This window comes from Hypanus sabinus, chromosome 1 (assembly GCF_030144855.1).
Source record: "Hypanus sabinus isolate sHypSab1 chromosome 1, sHypSab1.hap1, whole genome shotgun sequence".
Taxonomy (NCBI): Eukaryota; Metazoa; Chordata; class Chondrichthyes; order Myliobatiformes; family Dasyatidae; genus Hypanus; species Hypanus sabinus.
The window spans coordinates 124,660,041-124,679,984 of NC_082706.1; positions in this window are offsets into that span (position 1 = coordinate 124,660,041).

The following is a 19,944-nucleotide window of genomic DNA, read 5'->3' on the forward strand; positions in this document are numbered from 1 at the left end:
GACAGGTATACATGGTTTTCCACAGTCAGCAGAGGGGCGTGTCCAGACATGTATACATAGCTTACCACAGTCAGCAGACGGGCGTGTCCAGACAGGTATACATGGTTTACCACAGTCAGCAGAGGGGCGTGTCCAGACAGGTATACATGGTTTACCACAGTCAGCAGAGGGGCGTGTCCAGACAGGTATATGTAGTTCACCACAGTCAGCAGAGGTGTGTGTCCAGACAGGTATACATGGTTTACCACATGTAGCAGAGGGGCGTGTCCAGACAGGTATACATGGTTTACCACATGTAGCAGAGGGGTGTGTCCAGACAGGTATATGTAGTTCACCACAGTCAGCACAGGGGTGTGTCCAGACAGGTATACATGGTTTTCCACAGTCAGCAGAGGGGTGTGTTCAGACAGGTATACATGGTTTACCACAGTCAGAGGAGGGGTGTGTCCAGACAGGTATACATGCTTTCCCACAGTCAGCAGAGGGGCGTGTCCAGACAGGTATACATGGTTCACAACAGTCAGCAGAGGGGTGTGTCCAGACAGGTACACATGGTTTACCACAGTCAGCACAGGGTCGTGTCCAGACAGGTATACATGGTTTACCACAGTCAGCAGAGGGGTGTGTCCAGACAGGTATAAGTATTTCTCCACAGTCAGCAGAGGGGCGTGTCCAGACAGGTATACATGGTTCACCACAGTCAGCAGAGGGGTGTGTCCAGACAGGTATACATGTTTTACCACAGTCAGCAGAGGGGCGTGTCCAGACTGGTACATGTAGTTCACCACAGTTAGCAGAGGGGTGTGTCCAGACAGGTATATGTAGTTCACGACAGTCAGCAGAGGGGTGTGTCCAGACAGGTATACATGGTTTAACACAGTCAGCAGAGGGGTGTGTCAAGACAGGTATACATGGTTTACCACAGTCAGCAGAGGGGTGTGTCCAGACAGGTATACATGGTTTACCACAGTCAGCAGAGGGGTGTGTCCAGACAGGTATATGTAGTTCACCACAGTCAGCAGAGGGGTGTGTCCAGACAGGTATATGTAGTTCACCACAGTCAGCAGAGGGGTGTGTCCAGACAGCTATATGTAGTTCACCACAATCAGCAGAGGGGTGTGTCCAGACAGGTATAGATGGTTTACCACAGTCAGCAGAAGGGTGTGTCCAGACTGGTATACATGGTTTTCCACAGTCAGCAGAGGGGTGTGTCCAGACTGGTATACATGGTTTACCACAGTCAGCAGAGGGGCGTGTCCAGACAGGTATACATGGTTTACCACAGTCAGCAGAGGGGCGTGTCCAGACAGGTATACATGTTTTACCACAGTCAGCAGAGGGGTGTGTCCAGACAGGTATATGTAGTTCACCACAGTCAGCAGAGGGGTGTGTCCAGACAGGTATACATGGTTTACCACAGTCAGCAGAGGGGTGTGTCCAGACAGGTATACATGGTTTACCACATGTAGCAGAGGGGTGTGTCCAGACAGGTATATGTAGTTCACCACAGTCAGCAGAGGGGTGTGTCCAGACAGGTATACATGGTTTTCCACAGTCAGCAGAGGGGTGTGTTCAGACAGGTATACATGGTTTACCACAGTCAGCAGAGGGGTGTGTCCAGACAGGTATACATGGTTTACCACAGTCAGCAGAGGGGTGTGTCCAGACAGGTATACATGGTTTACCACAGTCAGCAGAGGGGTGTGTCCAGACAGGTATACATGGTTTACCACAGTCAGCAGAGGGGTGTGTCCAGACAGGTATACATGGTTTACCACAGTCAGCAGAGGGGTGTGTCCAGACAGGTATACTTGGTTTACCACAGTCAGCAGAGGGGTGTGTCCAGACAGGTATACATGGTTTACCACAGTCAGCAGAGGGGTGTGTCCAGACAGGTACACATGGTTTACCACAGTCAGCAGAGGGGCGTGTCCAGACAGGTATACATGGTTTACCACAGACAGCAGAGGGGCGTGTCCAGACAGGTATACATGGTTTACCACAGTCAGCAGAGGGGCGTGTCCAGACAGGTATACATGGTTTACCACAGTCAGCAGAGGGGTGTGTCCAGACAGGTATACATGGTTTACCACATGTAGCAGAGGGGTGTGTCCAGACAGGTATACATGGTTTTCCACAGTCAGCAGAGGGGTGTGTTCAGACAGGTATACATGGTTTACCACAGTCAGCAGAGGGGTGTGTCCAGACAGGTATACATGGTTTACCACAGTCAGCAGAGGGGCGTGTCCAGACAGGTATACATGGTTTACCACAGTCAGCAGAGGGGTGTGTCCAGACAGGTATACAAGGTTTACCACAGTCAGCAGAGGGGCGTGTCCAGACAGGTATACATGGTTTACCACAGTCAGCAGAGGGGTGCGTCCACACAGGTATACATGGTTTACCACAGTCAGCAGAGGGGTGCGTCCACACAGGTGTCCATGGTTTACCACAGTCAGCAGAGGGGCGTGTCCAGACAGGTATACATGGTTTACCACAGTCAGCAGAGGGGTGCGTCCACACAGGCGTACATGGTTTACCACAGTCAGCAGAGGGGTGCGTCCACACAGGTGTCCATGGTTTACCACAGTCAGCAGAGGGGTGTGTCCAGACAGGTATACATGGTTTACCACAGTCAGCAGAGGGGCGTGTCCAGACAGGTATACATGGTTTACCACAGTCAGCAGAAGGGTGCGTCCACACAGGTGTACATGGTTTACCACAGTCAGCAGAGGGGTGCGTCCATACAGGTGTCCATGGTTTACCACAGTCAGCAGAGGGGTGTGTCCAGACAGGTATACATGGTTTACCACAGTCAGCAGAAGGGTGTGTCCAGACAGGTATACATGGTTTACCACAGTCAGCAGAGGGGTGTGTCCAGACAGGTATACATGGTTCACCACAGTCAGCAGAGGGGTGTGTCAAGACAGGTATACATAGTTTACCACAGTCAGCAGAGGGGCGTGTCCAGACAGGTATACATGGTTCACCACAGTCAGCAGAGGGGCGTGTCCAGACAGGTATACATGGTTCACCACAGTCAGCAGAGGGTTGTGTCCAGACAGGTATACATGGTTTACCACAGTCAGCAGAGGGGCGTGTCCAGACAGGTATACATGTTATACCACAGTCAGCAGAGGGGTGTGTCCAGACAGGTATACATGGTTTACCACAGTCAGCAGAGGGGTGTGTCCAGACAGGTATACATGGTTCACCACAGTCAGCAGAGGGGTGTGTCCAGACAGGTACACATGGTTCACCACAGTCAGCAGAGGGGTGTGTCCAGACAGGTATACATGGTTTACCACAGTCAGCAGAGGGGCGTGTCCAGACAGGTATACATGGTTTACCACAGTCAGCAGAGGGGTGTGTCCAGACAGGTATACATGGTTTTCCACAGTCAGCAGAGGGGCGTGTCCAGACATGTATACATAGCTTACCACAGTCAGCAGACGGGCGTGTCCAGACAGGTATACATGGTTTACCACAGTCAGCAGAGGGGCGTGTCCAGACAGGTATACATGGTTTACCACAGTCAGCAGAGGGGCGTGTCCAGACAGGTATATGTAGTTCACCACAGTCAGCAGAGGTGTGTGTCCAGACAGGTATACATGGTTTACCACATGTAGCAGAGGGGCGTGTCCAGACAGGTATACATGGTTTACCACATGTAGCAGAGGGGTGTGTCCAGACAGGTATATGTAGTTCACCACAGTCAGCACAGGGGTGTGTCCAGACAGGTATACATGGTTTTCCACAGTCAGCAGAGGGGTGTGTTCAGACAGGTATACATGGTTTACCACAGTCAGCAGAGGGGTGTGTCCAGACAGGTATACATGGTTTACCACAGTCAGCAGAGGGGTGTGTCCAGACAGGTATACATGGTTTACCACAGTCAGCAGAGGGGTGTGTCCAGACAGGTATACATGGTTTACCACAGTCAGCAGAGGGGTGTGTCCAGACAGGTATACATGGTTTACCACAGTCAGCAGAGGGGTGTGTCCAGACAGGTATACATGGTTTACCACAGTCAGCAGAGGGGTGTGTCCAGACAGGTACACATGGTTTACCACAGTCAGCAGAGGGGCGTGTCCAGACAGGTATATGTAGTTCACCACAGTCAGCAGAGGTGTGTGTCCAGACAGGTATACATGGTTTACCACATGTAGCAGAGGGGCGTGTCCAGACAGGTATACATGGTTTGCCACAGACAGCAGAGGGGCGTGTCCAGACAGGTATACATGGTTTACCACAGTCAGCAGAGGGGCGTGTCCAGACAGGTATACATGGTTTACCACAGTCAGCAGAGGGGTGTGTCCAGACAGGTATACATGGTTTACCACATGTAGCAGAGGGGTGTGTCCAGACAGGTATACATGGTTTTCCACAGTCAGCAGAGGGGTGTGTTCAGACAGGTATACATGGTTTACCACAGTCAGCAGAGGGGTGTGTCCAGACAGGTATACATGCTTTACCACAGTCAGCAGAGGGGCGTGTCCAGACAGGTATACATGGTTTACCACAGTCAGCAGAGGGGCGTGTCCAGACAGGTATACATGGTTTACCACAGTCAGCAGAGGGGTGCGTCCACACAGGTGTCCATGGTTTACCACAGTCAGCAGAGGGACGTGTCCAGACAGGTATACATGGTTTACCACAGTCAGCAGAGGGGTGCGTCCACACAGGCGTACATGGTTTACCACAGTCAGCAGAGGGGTGCGTGCACACAGGTGTCCATGGTTTACCACAGTCAGCAGAGGGGTGTGTCCAGACAGGTATACATGGTTTACCACAGTCAGCAGAGGGGCGTGTCCAGACAGGTATACATGGTTTACCACAGTCAGCAGAGGGGTGCGTCCACACAGGTGTACATGGTTTACCACAGTCAGCAGAGGGATGCGTCCACACAGGTGTCCATGGTTTACCACAGTCAGCAGAGGGGTGTGTCCAGACAGGTATACATGGTTTACCACAGTCAGCAGAGGGGTGTGTCCAGACAGGTATACATGGTTCACCACAGTCAGCAGAGGGGTGTGTCCAGACAGGTATACATAGTTTACCACAGTCAGCAGAGGGGCGTGTCCAGACAGGTATACATGGTTCACCACAGTCAGCAGAGGGGCGTGTCCAGACAGGTATACATGGTTCACCACAGTCAGCAGAGGGGTGTGTCCAGACAGGTATACATGGTTTACCACAGTCAGCAGAGGGGCGTGTCCAGACAGGTATACATGTTATACCACAGTCAGCAGAGGGGTGTGTCCAGACAGGTACACATGGTTTACCACAGTCAGCAGAGGGGTGTGTCCAGACAGGTATACATGGTTCACCACAGTCAGCAGAGGGGTGTGTCCAGACAGGTACACATGGTTCACCACAGTCAGCAGAGGGGTGTGTCCAGACAGGTATACATGGTTTACCAAAGTCAGCAGAGGGGCGTGTCCAGACAGGTATACATGGTTTACCACAGTCAGCAGAGGGGTGTGTCCAGACAGGTATACATGGTTTTCCACAGTCAGCAGAGGGGCGTGTCCAGACAAGTATACATTGTTTACCACAGTCAGCAGAGGGGCGTGTCCAGACAGGTATATGTAGTTCACCACAGTCAGCAGAGGGGCGTGTCCAGACAGGTATACATGGTTTACCACAGTCAGCAGAGGGGTGTGTCAAGACAGGTATACATGGTTTACCTCAGTCAGCAGAGGGGTGTGTCCAGACAGGTATATGTAGTTCACCACAGTCAGCAGAGGGGTGTGTCCAGACAGGTATACATGGTTTACCACAGTCAGCAGAGGGGTGTGTCCAGACTGGTACATGTAGTTCACCACAGTTAGCAGAGGGGTGTGTCCAGACAGGTATATATAGTTCACCACAGTCAGCAGAGGGGTGTGTCCAGACAGGTATACATGCTTTCCCACAGTCAGCAGAGGGGTGTGTCCAGACAGGTATATGTAGTTCAGCACAGTCAGCAGAGGGGTGTGTCCAGACAGGTATACATGGTTTAACACAGTCAGCAGAGGGGTGTGTCAAGACAGGTATACATGGTTTACCACAGTAAGCAGAGGGGTGTGTCCAGACAGGTATACATGGTTTACCACAGTCAGCAGAGGGGTGTGTCCAGACAGGTATACATGGTTTACCACAGTCAGCAGAGGGGTGTGTCCAGACAGTTACACATGGTTTACCACAGTCAGCAGAAGGGTGTGTCCAGACTGGTATACATGGTTTGCCACAGTCAGCAGAGGGGTGTGTCCAGACAGGTATACAAGGCTTACCACAGTCAGCAGAGGGGTGTGTCCAGACAGGTATACATGGTTTACCACAGTCAGCAGAGGGGCGTGTCCAGACAGGTATATGTAGTTCACCACAGTCAGCAGAGGGGCGTGTCTAGACAGGTATACATGGTTTACCACAGTCAGCAGAGGGGTGTGTCCAGACAGGTATATGTAGTTCACCACAGTCAGCAGAGGTGTGTGTCCAGACAGGTATACATGGTTTACCACAGTCAGCAGAGGGGCGTGTCCAGACAGGTATACATGGTTTACCACAGTCAGCAGAGGGGTGTGTCCAGACAGGTATACATGGTTTACCACAGTCAGCAGAGGGGCGTGTCCAGACAGGTATATGTAGTTCACCAGAGTTAGCAGAGGGGTGTGTCCAGACAGGTATACATGGTTTACCACAGTCAGCAGAGGGGTGTGTCCAGACAGGTATACATGGTTCACCACAGTCAGCAGAGGGGCGTGTCCAGACAGGTATACATGGTTTACCACAGTCAGCAGAGGGGTGTGTCCAGACAGGTATACATGGTTTACCACAGTCAGCAGAGGGGTGTGTCCAGACAGGTATATGTAGTTCACCACAGTCAGCAGAGGGGCGTGTCCAGACATGTATACATGGTTTACCACAGTCAGCAGAGCGGCGTGTCCAGACAGGTATACATGGTTTACCACAGTCAGCAGAGGGGCGTGTCCAGACAGGTATACATGGTTTACCACAGTCAGCAGAGGGGTGTGTCCAGACAGGTATATGTAGTTCACCACAGTCAGCAGAGGTGTGTGTCCAGACAGGTATACATGGTTTACCACAGTCAGCAGAGGGGCGTGTCCAGACAGGTATACATGGTTTACCACAGTCAGCAGAGGGGCGTCTCCAGACAGGTATACCTGTTTTACCACAGTAAGCAGAGGGGCGTGTCCAGACAGGTATATGTAGTTCACCTCAGTCAGCAGAGGGGTGTGTCCAGACAGGTATACATGGTTTACCACAGACAGCAGAGGGGCGTGTCCAGACAGGTATATGTAGTTCACCACAGTCAGCAGAGGGGTGTGTCAAGACAGGTATACATGGTTTACCACAGTCAGCAGAGGGGCGTGTCCAGACAGGTATACATGGTTTACCACAGTCAGCAGAGGGGTGTGTCCAGACAGGTATACATGGTTTACCACAGTCAGCAGAGGGGTGTGTCCAGACAGGTATACATGGTTTACCACAGTCAGCAGAGGGGTGTGTCCAGACAGGTATACATGGTTTACCACAGTCACCAGAGGGGCGTGTCAAGACAGGTATACATGGTTTACCACAGTCAGCAGAGGGGTGTGTCCAGACAGGTATACATGGTTTACCACAGTCAGCAGAGGGGCGCGTCCAGATAGGTATACATAGTTTACCACAGACAGCAGAGGGGTGTGTCCAGACAGGTATATGTAGTTCACCACAGTCAGCAGAGGGGTGTGTCCAGACAGGTATACATGGTTTACCACATGTAGCAGAGGGGCGTGTCCAGACAGGTATACATGGTTTACCACAGACAGCAGAGGGGCGTGTCCAGACAGGTATATGTAGTTTACCACAGTCAGCAGAGGGGTGTGTCCAGACAGGTATACATGGTTTTCCACAGTCAGCAGAGGGGCGTGTCCAGACAGGTATACATGGTTTACCACAGTCAGCAGAGGGGTGTGTCAAGACAGGTATACATGGTTTACCACAGTCAGCAGAGGGGTGTGTCAAGACAGGTATACATGGTTTACCACAGTCACCAGAGGTGCGTGTCAAGACAGGAATACATGGTTTACCACAGTCAGCAGAGGCGTGTGTCCAGAATGGTGTACATGGTTTACCACAGTCAGCAGAGGGGCATGTCCAGACTGGTACATGTAGTTCACCACAGTTAGCAGAGGGGTGTGTCCAGACAGGTATATGTAGTTCACCACAGTCAGCAGAGGGCTGTGTCCAGACAGGTATATGTAGTTCACCACAGTCAGCAGAGGGGTGTGTCCAGACAGGTATACATGGTTTAACACAGTCAGCAGAGGGGTGTGTCAAGACAGGTATACATGGTTCACCACAGTCAGCAGAGGGGTGTGTCCAGACAGGTATACATGGTTTAACACAGTCAGCAGAGGGGTGTGTCAAGACAGGTATACATGTTATACCACAGTCAGCAGAGGGGTGTGTCCAGACAGGTATACATGGTTTACCACAGTCAGCAGAGGGGTGTGTCCAGACAGGTATACATGGTTTACCACAGTCAGCAGAGGGGCGTGTCCAGCCAGGTATACATGGTTTACCACAGTCAGTAGAGGGGTGTGTCCAGACAGGTATACATGGTTTACCACAGTCAGCAGAGGGGCGTGTCCAGACAGGTATATGTAGTTCACCACAATTAGCAGAGGGGTGTGTCCAGACAGGTATATGTAGTTCACCACAGTCACCAGAGGGGCGTGTCCAGACTGGTATACATGGTTTACCACAGTCAGCAGAGGGATGTGTCCAGACAGGTATACATGGTTTACCACAGTCACCAGAGGGGCGTGTGCAGACAGGTATACATGGTTTACCACAGTCAGCAGAGGGGCGTATCCAGACAGATATACATGGTTTACCTCAGTCAGCAGAAGGGTGTGTCCAGACAGGTATACATGGTTTACCACAGTCAGCAGAGGGGAGTGTCCAGACAGGTATATGTAGTTCACCACAGTCAGCAGAGGGGTGTGTCCAGACAGGTATATGTAGTTCACCACAGTCAGCAGAGGGGAGTGTCCAGACAGGTACACATAGTTTACCTCAGTCAGTAGAGGGGTGTGTCCAGACAGGTATACATGGTTTACCACAGTCAGCAGAGGGGTGTGTCCCGACAGGTATATGTAGTTCACCACAGTCAGCAGAGGGGCGTGTCCAGACATGTATACATGGTTTACCACTGTCAGCAGAGGGGCGTGTGCAGACAGGTATACATGGTTTACCACAGTCAGCAGAGGGGTGTGTCCAGACAGGTATACATGATTTACCACTGTCAGCAGAGGGGCGTGTGCAGACAGGTATACATGGTTTACCACAGTCAGCAGAGGGGTGTGTCCAGACAGGTATACATGGTTTTCCACAGTCAGCAGAGGGGCGTGTCCAGACAAGTATACATTGTTTACCACAGTCAGCAGAGGTGCGTGTCCAGACAGGTATATGTAGTTCACCATAGTCAGCAGAGGGGCGTGTCCAGACAGGTATACATGGTTTACCACAGTCAGCAGAGGGGTGTGTCAAGACAGGTATACATGGTTTACCTCAGTCAGCAGAGGGGTGTGTCCAGACAGGTATATGTAGTTCACCACAGTCAGCAGAGGGGTGTGTCCAGACAGGTATACATGGTTTACCACAGTCAGCAGAGGGGCGTGTCCAGACAGGTATATGTAGTTCACCACAGTTAGCAGAGGGGTGTGTCCAGACAGGTATATGTAGTTCACCACAGTCAGCAGAGGGGTGTGTCCAGACAGGTATACATGCTTTCCCACAGTCAGCAGAGGGGTGTGTCCAGACAGGTATACATGGTTTAACACAGTCAGCAGAGGGGTGTGTCAAGACAGGTATACATGGTTTACCACAGTCAGCAGAGGGGTGTGTCCAGACAGGTATACATGGTTTACCACAGTCAGCAGAGGGGTGTGTCCAGACAGGTATACATGGTTTACCACAGTCAGCAGAGGGGTGTGTCCAGACAGGTACACATGGTTTACCACAGTCAGCAGAAGTGTGTGTCCAGACTGGTATACATGGTTTGCCACAGCCAGCAGAGGGGTGTGTCCAGACAGGTATACAAGGTTTACCACAGTCAGCAGAGGGTTGTGTCCAGACAGGTATACATGGTTTACCACAGTCAGCAGAGGGGCGTGTCCAGACAGGTATATGTAGTTCACCACAGTCAGCAGAGGGGCGTGTCTAGACAGGTATACATGGTTTACCACAGTCAGCAGAGGGGTGTGTCCAGACAGGTATATGTAGTTCACCACAGTCAGCAGAAGTGTGTGTCCAGACAGGTATACATGGCTTACCACAGTCAGCAGAGGGGCGTGTCCAGACAGGTATACATGGTTTACCACCATCAGCAGAGGGGCGTCTCCAGACAGGTATACCTGTTTTACCACAGTCAGCAGAGGGGCGTGTCCAGACAGGTATATGTAGTTCACCAGAGTTAGCAGAGGGGTGTGTCCAGACAGGTATACATGGTTTACCACAGTCAGCAGAGGGGTGTGTCCAGACAGGTATACATGGTTTACCACAGTCAGCAGAGGGGTGTGTTCAGACAGGTATATGTAGTTCACCACAGTCAGCAGAGGGGTGTGTCCAGACAGGTATACATGGTTTACCACAGTCATCAGAGGGGCGTGTCCAGACAGGTATATGTAGTTCACCACAGTCAGCAGAGGGGTGTGTCCAGACAGGTATACATGGTTTACCACAGTCAGCAGAGGGGTGTGTCCAGACAGGTATACATGGTTTACCACAGTCAGCAGAGGGGCGTATCCAGACAGGTATATGTAGTTCACCAGAGTTAGCAGAGGGGTGTGTCCAGACAGGTATACATGGTTTACCACAGTCAGCAGAGGGGTGTGTCCAGACAGGTATACATGGTTCACCACAGTCAGCAGAGGGGCGTGTCCAGACAGGTATACATGGTTTACCACAGTCAGCAGAGGGGTGTGTCCAGACAGGTATACATGGTTTACCACAGTCAGCAGAGGGGTGTGTCCAGACAGGTATATGTAGTTCACCACAGTCAGCAGAGGGGCGTGTCCAGACATGTATACATGGTTTACCACAGTCAGCAGAGGGGCGTGTCCAGACAGGTATACATGGTTTACCACAGTCAGCAGAGGGGCGTGTCCAGACAGGTATACATGGTTTACCACAGTCAGCAGAGGGGTGTGTCCAGACAGGTATATGTAGTTCACCACAGTCAGCAGAGGTGTGTGTCCAGACAGGTATACATGGTTTACCACAGTCAGCAGAGGGGCGTGTCCAGACAGGTATACATGGTTTACCACAGTCAGCAGAGGGGCGTCTCCAGACAGGTATACCTGTTTTACCACAGTCAGCAGAGGGGCGTGTCCAGACAGGTATATGTAGTTCACCAGAGTTAGCAGAGGGGTGTGTCCAGACAGGTATACATGGTTTACCACAGTCAGCAGAGGGGTGTGTCCAGACAGGTATACATGGTTTACCACAGTCAGCAGAGGGGTGTGTTCAGACAGGTATATGTAGTTCACCACAGTCAGCAGAGGGGTGTGTCCAGACAGGTATACATGGTTTACCACATACAGCAGAGGGGCGTGTCCAGACAGGTATATGTAGTTCACCACAGTCAGCAGAGGGGTGTGTCCAGACAGGTATACATGGTTTAACACAGTCAGCAGAGGGGTGTGTCAAGACAGGTATACATGGTTTACCACAGTCAGCAGAGGGGCGTGTCCAGACAGGTATACATGGTTTACCACAGTCAGCAGAGGGGTGTGTCCAGACAGGTATACATGGTTTACCACAGTCAGCAGAGGGGTGTGTCCAGACAGGTATACATGGTTTACCACAGTCAGCAGAGGGGTGTGTCCAGACAGGTATACATGGTTTACCACAGTCACCAGAGGGGCGTGTCAAGACAGGTATACATGGTTTACCACAGTCAGCAGAGGGGTGTGTCCAGACAGGTATACATGGTTTACCACAGTCACCAGAGGGGCGTGTCAAGACAGGTATACATGGTTTACCACAGTCACCAGAGGGGCGTGTCCAGACAGGTATACATGGTTTACCACAGTCAGCAGAGGGGTGTGTCCAGACAGGTATACATGGTTTACCACAGTCAGCAGAGGGGCGTGTCAAGACAGGTATACATGGTTTACCACAGTCAGCAGAGGGGTGTGTCCAGACAGGTATACATAGTTTACCACAGTCAGCAGAGGGGTGTGTCCAGACAGGTATATGTAGTTCACCACAGTCAGCAGAGGGGTGTGTCCAGACAGGTATACATGGTTTACCACATGTAGCAGAGGGGCGTGTCCAGACAGGTATATGTAGTTCACCACAGTCAGCAGAGGGGTGTGTCCAGACAGGTATACATGGTTTAACACAGTCAGCAGAGGGGTGTGTCAAGACAGGTATACATGGTTCACCACAGTCAGCAGAGGGGTGTGTCCAGACAGGTATACATGGTTAAACACAGTCAGCAGAGGGGTGTGTCAAGACAGGTATACATGGTTTACCACAGTCAGCAGAGAGGTGTGTCCAGACAGGTATACATGGTTTACCAGAGTCACCAGAGGGGCGTGTCCAGACTGGTATACATGGTTTACCACAGTCAGCAGAGGGATGTGTCCAGACAGGTATACATGGTTTAACACAGTCAGCAGAGGGGTGTGTCAAGACAGGTATACATGGTTCACCACAGTCAGCAGAGGGGTGTGTCCAGACAGGTATACATGGTTAAACACAGTCAGCAGAGGGGTGTGTCAAGACAGGTATACATGGTTTACCACAGTCAGCAGAGAGGTGTGTCCAGACAGGTATACATGGTTTACCAGAGTCACCAGAGGGGCGTGTCCAGACTGGTATACATGGTTTACCACAGTCAGCAGAGGGGCGTATCCAGACAGATATACATGGTTTACCTCAGTCAGCAGAAGGGTGTGTCCAGACAGGTATACATGGTTTACCACAGTCAGCAGAGGGGTGTGTACAGACAGGTATATGTAGTTCACCACAGTCAGCAGAGGGGAGTGTCCAGACAGGTATATGTAGTTCACCACAGTCAGCAGAGGGGCGTGTCCAGACAGGTACACATAGTTTACCTCAGTCAGTAGAGGGGTGTGTCCAGACAGGTATACATGGTTTACCACAGTCAGCAGAGGGGTGTGTCCAGACAGGTATATGTAGTTCACCACAGTCAGCAGACGGGCGTGTCCAGACATGTATAAGTATTTCTCCACAGTCAGCAGAGGGGTGTGTCCAGACAGGTATACATGATTTACCACTGTCAGCAGAGGGGCGTGTGCAGACAGGTATACATGGTTTACCACAGTCAGCAGAGGGGCGTGTCCAGACAGGTATACATGGTTTACCACATTCACCAGAGGGGCGTCTCCAGACAGGTATACCTGGTTTACCACAGTCAGCAGAGGGGTCTGTCCAGACAGGTATACATGGTTTACCACAGTCAGCAGAGGGGTGTGTCCAGACAGGTATATGTAGTTCACCAGAGTTAGCAGAGGGGTGTGTCCAGACAGGTATACATGGTTTACCACAGTCAGCAGAGGGGTGTGTCCAGACAGGTATATGTAGTTCACCACAGTCAGCAGAGGGGTGTGTCCAGACAGGTATACATGGTTTACCACAGTCAGCAGAGGGGTGTGTCCAGACAGGTATACATGGTTTACCACAGTCAGCAGAGGGGTGTGTCCATACAGGTATATGTAGTTCACCACAGTCAGCAGAGGGGTGTGTCCAGACAGGTATATGTAGTTTACCACAGTCAGCAGAGGGGTGTGTCCAGACAGGTATATGTAGTTCACCACAGTCAGCAGAGGGGTGTGTCCAGACAGGTATACATGGTTTACCACAGTCAGCAGAGGGGTGTGTCCAGACATGTATACATGGTTTACCACAGTCAGCAGAGGGGTGTGTCCAGACAGGTATACATGGTTTACCACAGTCAGCAGAGGGGTGTGTCCAGACAGGTATATGTAGTTCACCACAGTCAGCAGAGGGGTGTGTCCAGACAGGTATACATGGTTTACCACATGTAGCAGAGGGGCGTGTCCAGACAAGTATACATGGTTTACCACAGACAGCAGAGGGGTGTGTCCAGACAGGTCTATGTAGTTTACCACAGTCAGCAGAGGGGTGTGTCCACACAGGTGTACATGGTTTTCCACAGTCAGCAGAGGGGTGTGTCCGGACAGGTATACATGGTTTACCACAGTCAGCTGAGGGGCGTGTCCAGACAGGTATACATGGTTTACCACAGTCAGCAGAGGGGCGTGTCCAGACAGGTATACATGGTTTACCACAGTCAGCAGAGGGGTGTGTCCAGACAGGTATATGTAGTTCACCACAGTCAGCAGAGAGGTGTGTCCAGACAGGTATATGTAGTTCACCACAGTCAGCAGAGGGGCGTGTCCAGACAGGTATACATGGTTTACCACAGTCAGCAGAGGGGTGTGTCCACACAGGTATACATGGTTTACCACAGTCAGCAGAGGGGTGTGTCCAGACAGGTATACATGGTTTACCACAGTCAGCAGAGGGGTGTGTCCAGACAGGTATACATGGTTTACCACAGTCAGCAGAGGGGTGTGTCCAGACAGGTATACATGGTTTACCACAGTCAGCAGAGCGGTGTGTCCAGACAGGTATACATGGTTTACCACAGTCAGCAGAGGGGTGTGTCCAGACAGGTATACATGGTTTACCACAGTCAGCAGAGGGGTGTGTCCAGACAGGTATACATGGTTTACCACAGTCAGCAGAGGGGCGTGTCCAGACAGGTATACATGGTTTACCACAGTCAGCAGAGGGGTGTGTCCAGACAGGTATACATGGTTTACCACAGTCAGCAGAGGGGCGTGTCCAGACAGGTATACATGGTTTACCACAGTCAGCAGAGGGGTGTGTCCAGACAGGTATACATGGTTTACCACAGTCAGCAGAGGGGTGTGTCCAGACAGGTATACATGGTTTACCACAGTCAGCAGAGGGGCGTGTCCAGACAGGTATACATGGTTTACCACAGTCAGCAGAGGGGTGTGTCCAGACAGGTATATGTAGTTCACCACAGTCAGCTGAGGGGCGTGTCCAGACAGGTATACATGGTTTACCACAGTCAGCAGAGGGGCGTGTCCAGACAGGTATACATGGTTTACCACAGTCAGCAGAGGGGCGTGTCCAGACAGGTATACATGGTTTACCACAGTCAGCTGAGGGGCGTGTCCAGACAGGTATACATGGTTCACCACAGTCAGCAGAGGGGTGTGTCCACACAGGTATACATGGTTTACCACAGTCAGCAGAGGGGTGTGTCCAGACAGGTATACATGGTTTACCACAGTCAGCAGAGGGGTGTGTCCAGACAGGTATACATGGTTTACCACAGTCAGCAGAGGAGCGTGTCCAGACAGGTATATGTAGTTCACCACAGTCAGCAGAGGGGTGTGTCCAGACAGGTATACATGGTTTACCACAGTCAACAGAGGGGCGTGTCCAGACATGTATACATGGTTTACCACAGTCAGCAAAGGAGCGTGTCCAGACAGGTATATGTAGTTCACCACAGTCAGCAGAGGGGTGTGTCAGACAGGTATATGTAGTTCACCACAGTCAGCAGAGGGGTGTGTCCGGACAGGTATATGTAGTTCACCACAGTCAGCAGAGGGGTGTGCCCAGACACGAATATGTAGTTCACCACACCCACCAACCTGTATTCCGCATCACCTTCCAGCTAGCTTCCTTCCCCACCCCTCTTTTTTTATTCTGGCATAAATAAAACTGAAGGAAACATGAGTCAGTGGTTCACAAGTTTTAGTTTTAGTAGATCTTTTCTCTCATGCTCAGAAAAGTAACCAGGCATTATCCTGCTCTCAGTGCCCCTGACTTCACCTTCCCACTCACCTGGTTTCACTTATAACCTACCAACTCGTACTCCTTGCTCTCCCTCACCTTCTTTATTCCAACATCTGCAGAGTCTCTTGTTCATTTGTGGTGTTGTTTGCCCAATGAGCTTTTACTCCAGTAATGTGCAGTAGTATATGAGATGCTTGCTTCATTGAAACCCTGGTTATGTTTGCAATACACATACACTGGAAAAAAATGTTAAAATTTTAATTATAAAAGATAATTCTATCTCCCTCAACAGTCATTTTGACCAAGGCATCCATCTCTTCATAATAAGTCAAGTTGTCCCTGGAAAGTAATTTCATGCAAATTTAATGACCACTGTCTCACAAATTAATTTTCAACTGTGTTTGCAGATACTTTAAGAGTTTTATGATTTTGTAAATGTAGACTAAGGAGCTTAGCAGGTTATGTCGAGTCCTGGACGAACTTGGAAGACCTGGCAAAGAGATACCATCTCAATGGTTGGGACTGGGCTGTAAAGGATCAGATCACTGGTCCCTATTCAATGTGAGCTGGGCTCAGATCCAGCACACCAGAGTATGGGAAAAGAGCAAAGGATCTTTCTGGATGATTTATTTAAGAAGCCAACACAGACAGGAAGGGCCAATTGCTCTGTACTCTCTAAATGACTAAACCCAATGAAGCTGAATTTTTATATTTCCCCGAAATACTTCAGTTACAATTTTAGTTGATGCAATAATGTAACGTTTTCAATTACTATTTCCCACATCGGATTAAAGTTATAACAAGCAGCAAACCCAAAAAAATGGTGTAGTCAAAAAATTGAATCTAATGATCTATATTTATAAACCATAAATAAATGGAGGAAGTATTTATTTCTCCTGATCACATTTCCTATTCTTTGCTTATGAATCAGATTTAACAAGTGATTAATTTAATATACAGGATAGTTCAGCAATTAGCATGCCAGTTGGTTAACAAACTACTCTGCAGGTTAGTGTCAAGAAAATCCAGGGAGAGTTGATGGATGTTGCAAAAGAGAAGTTACAGTTTTGAAATGAATTAAATTGACTTTATTACTTACATCCTTCATATACATGAGGAGTAAAAATCTTTATGTTACATCTCCGTCTAAATGTGCAATGTGCAATTTATAGTAATTTATAATAAATAGTATGTGCAACAGGATAGTCGATATAACATAGAAATACAGTTGTGTTAGTATGAGTTAAGCGTTCTGTTAACCTGGTGGAAGAAGCTGTCCCGGAGCCTGTTGGTCCTGGCCCTAATGCTGTGGTACAGTTTGCCAGATGGTAGCAGCTGGAACAGTTTGTGGTTGGGGTGACTCGGATCCCCAATGATTCTTCAGGCCCTTTTTTACACACCTGTCTTTGTAAGTGTCCTGAATAGTAAGAAGTTCACATCTACAGATGTATTGGGCTGTCCGCATCACTCTCTGTGGAGTCCAGTGATTGAGAGAAGTACAGTTTCCATACCAGGCAGCCAGTCAGGATATACTACAGAAAGTTCTTAGGATTTGGGGGCCCAAACCAAACCTCTTCAACCGTCTGAGGTGAAAGAAGTCCGGGCCTGGGAGCAAGGAATGATGCAGGGTTTAAATGAGATTTATTCATCTCTGCACTGAACTGAGGCTGTGGTCTGCAACTAATAGGCTCCTGGACCGGCTGTAATGATGACTAGCTTCATGGCTGTGAACTCACTTTTGTGATCTTCAGTTTTGAATGTTATTTGCTTACTTTTATTGTTTGCATGATTTCTTTTTTTTCTGCACATTGACTTTTGACAGTCTTTTTTAAATGGGTTCTGTTGGGTTTCTTTGTTTGTGGCTGCCTGTAAGGAGATGAATCTGAAGGGTGCATGTAGTATACATACTGTACTTTGATAAATGTACTTTGAACAGAAGGTCTGTTCAGGTCTGTGTTCATGTTTCAACTTTACTCCCTATACATTCACAACTATGTGGCCAGATTCTCTCTAACTCCATCAGCAAGTTTGCAGATGACGCCCCTGTAACAGGTCAAATTTCAAATAATGATGAATCCAGGAAAAGGAAGATGACAAGACTGTCTAGTGACATGGTGTCATGACAACAATCCTCCCCTCAATGTCAGCAAAACAAAAGAGCTGGTCATTGACTTCAGGAAGTAAGGGGCATTGCGCATGGTCCTGATTACATCAACAATGGGGGGTTGAGAGCTTCAAATTCGTAGGAATAAACATCACCAATAGGTCCTGGTCAAACCAATTGTTGGCCAGGAAAGTACACCAGTATCTCAGGAGGCTAAAGAAGTATGGTTTATCCCTTTTTACACTTATCAATTTTTATTGATGCACTATAGGATGCATTCTATCCAGATGCATAACAGCCTGGTATAGCTACAGCATAGCCTGAGATAAGTTATGGATAAAACTCAGCAGATTACGGAAACCAGCCTCTCCATGAACCCTCTCTACATTTCTCATTTCTCACTGCTTCAGTAAAGCAGCCAACATAATCGTCAAAGCCCCCACCCCCCCAACAGTCATTCTGTCTTGTCTCCTCTCCTATCTGGCAGAAGATACAAAAGCCTGAAAGCACAGACCATCAGGCTCAAGGACAGCTTCCATCCTACTGTTATAAGACTGTTGAAAATGTCCTTAGATTCTTGACCTCACAGACTACCTCCTCATGTTCCTGTGTCTTATTGTCTGCCCGTGCTGCGCTTTCTCTATAAATGTAGCACATTATTCAGCATTCTGTTATTGTTCCCTTGTACTTCGTCAGAGCACTGATGTGATGAATTGATCTGTATAAATGGCATGCAAAACAAAGTTTCTCTCTGTGCCTCTGTACATGGGACAATAATAAATCAATTAAATTTACCAATTCATATTGTGTTACTGATTGAAAACTAAACTGACCAGAACCAGATAAAATGTAATTTTATTTTTGCCAAGCAAAATACTCAGTCCCAAAACAGACAGGAAAAATAGAGTAAGGTGCCCAAAGTTGGAGAATTGAGTCCTGCAAGCTACAACTTGCCCAGATGTAAAACAAGGTGTTGCTCCTCAGGCATCTTGAGTTCATTGTAACAGTGCAGGAGGACACAGGCAGAGGAGATGCAGTGAGAGTGAGCTGGGAAGTTTGAATGCCAGGCAACCAGAAGCTCAGGGTCACTCTGGTAGCTTGAGTACAGGACTGACTGTCCAATCTGTATTTGTTTTTCACTTGCTCCTCCTTTTAGGCTTTATTTGTATATTCTGGCCTCAGGTATATCTCAACAACTCTCACTATAAAACATCAAGATGAAAAAGACTGCGGATGCAAAAAAAATGGAAGAACTCAGCAGGTCAAGCAGCATCTACGGAGGGAAATGGACAGTCGCCATTTTGGGTTGAGGCCCTTGAAACATGATATTTCAGATGAAGCATTAAATTTCCAATTCCATAAGACATAGGAGCAGAATTAGGCCGTCTGGCCCATTGAGTCTGCTCCGCCATTCAGTCATGGCTGATCCTTTATTTTAATCTCCTCCTTAACCCCAGTTCCCAGCCTTCTCCCTGTAACCTTTGATGCCAATTCCAATCAAGAACCTATCAAACTCTGCCTTAAATACACCCAACGATCTGGCCTCCTCAGCTGCATGTGGCAACAAATTCCACAAATTTACCACCCTATGCTAAAGAAATTTCTCTGCATCTCTGATTTGAAAGGGTGTCCCTCTATCCTGGGCTGTGCCCTCTTGTCCTAGACTCTCCCACCATGGGAAATATCCTTTCCACATCTACTCTGTCTAGGCCTTTCAACATTCAAAAGATTTCAATGAGATCCCCCCTCATCCTTCTGAATTCCAGTGAGAACAGACCCAGAGCCATCAAACATTCCTCATATGATAACCCTTTCATTCTGGAATAATCCTTATGAACCTCCTCTTGACCCTCTCCAATGCCAACATATCTTTTCTAAGATGCGGGGCCCAAAACTGTTCACAATACTCAAGGTGAGGCCTCACTAGTGCCTAATAAAGCCTCAGCATCACATCCTTG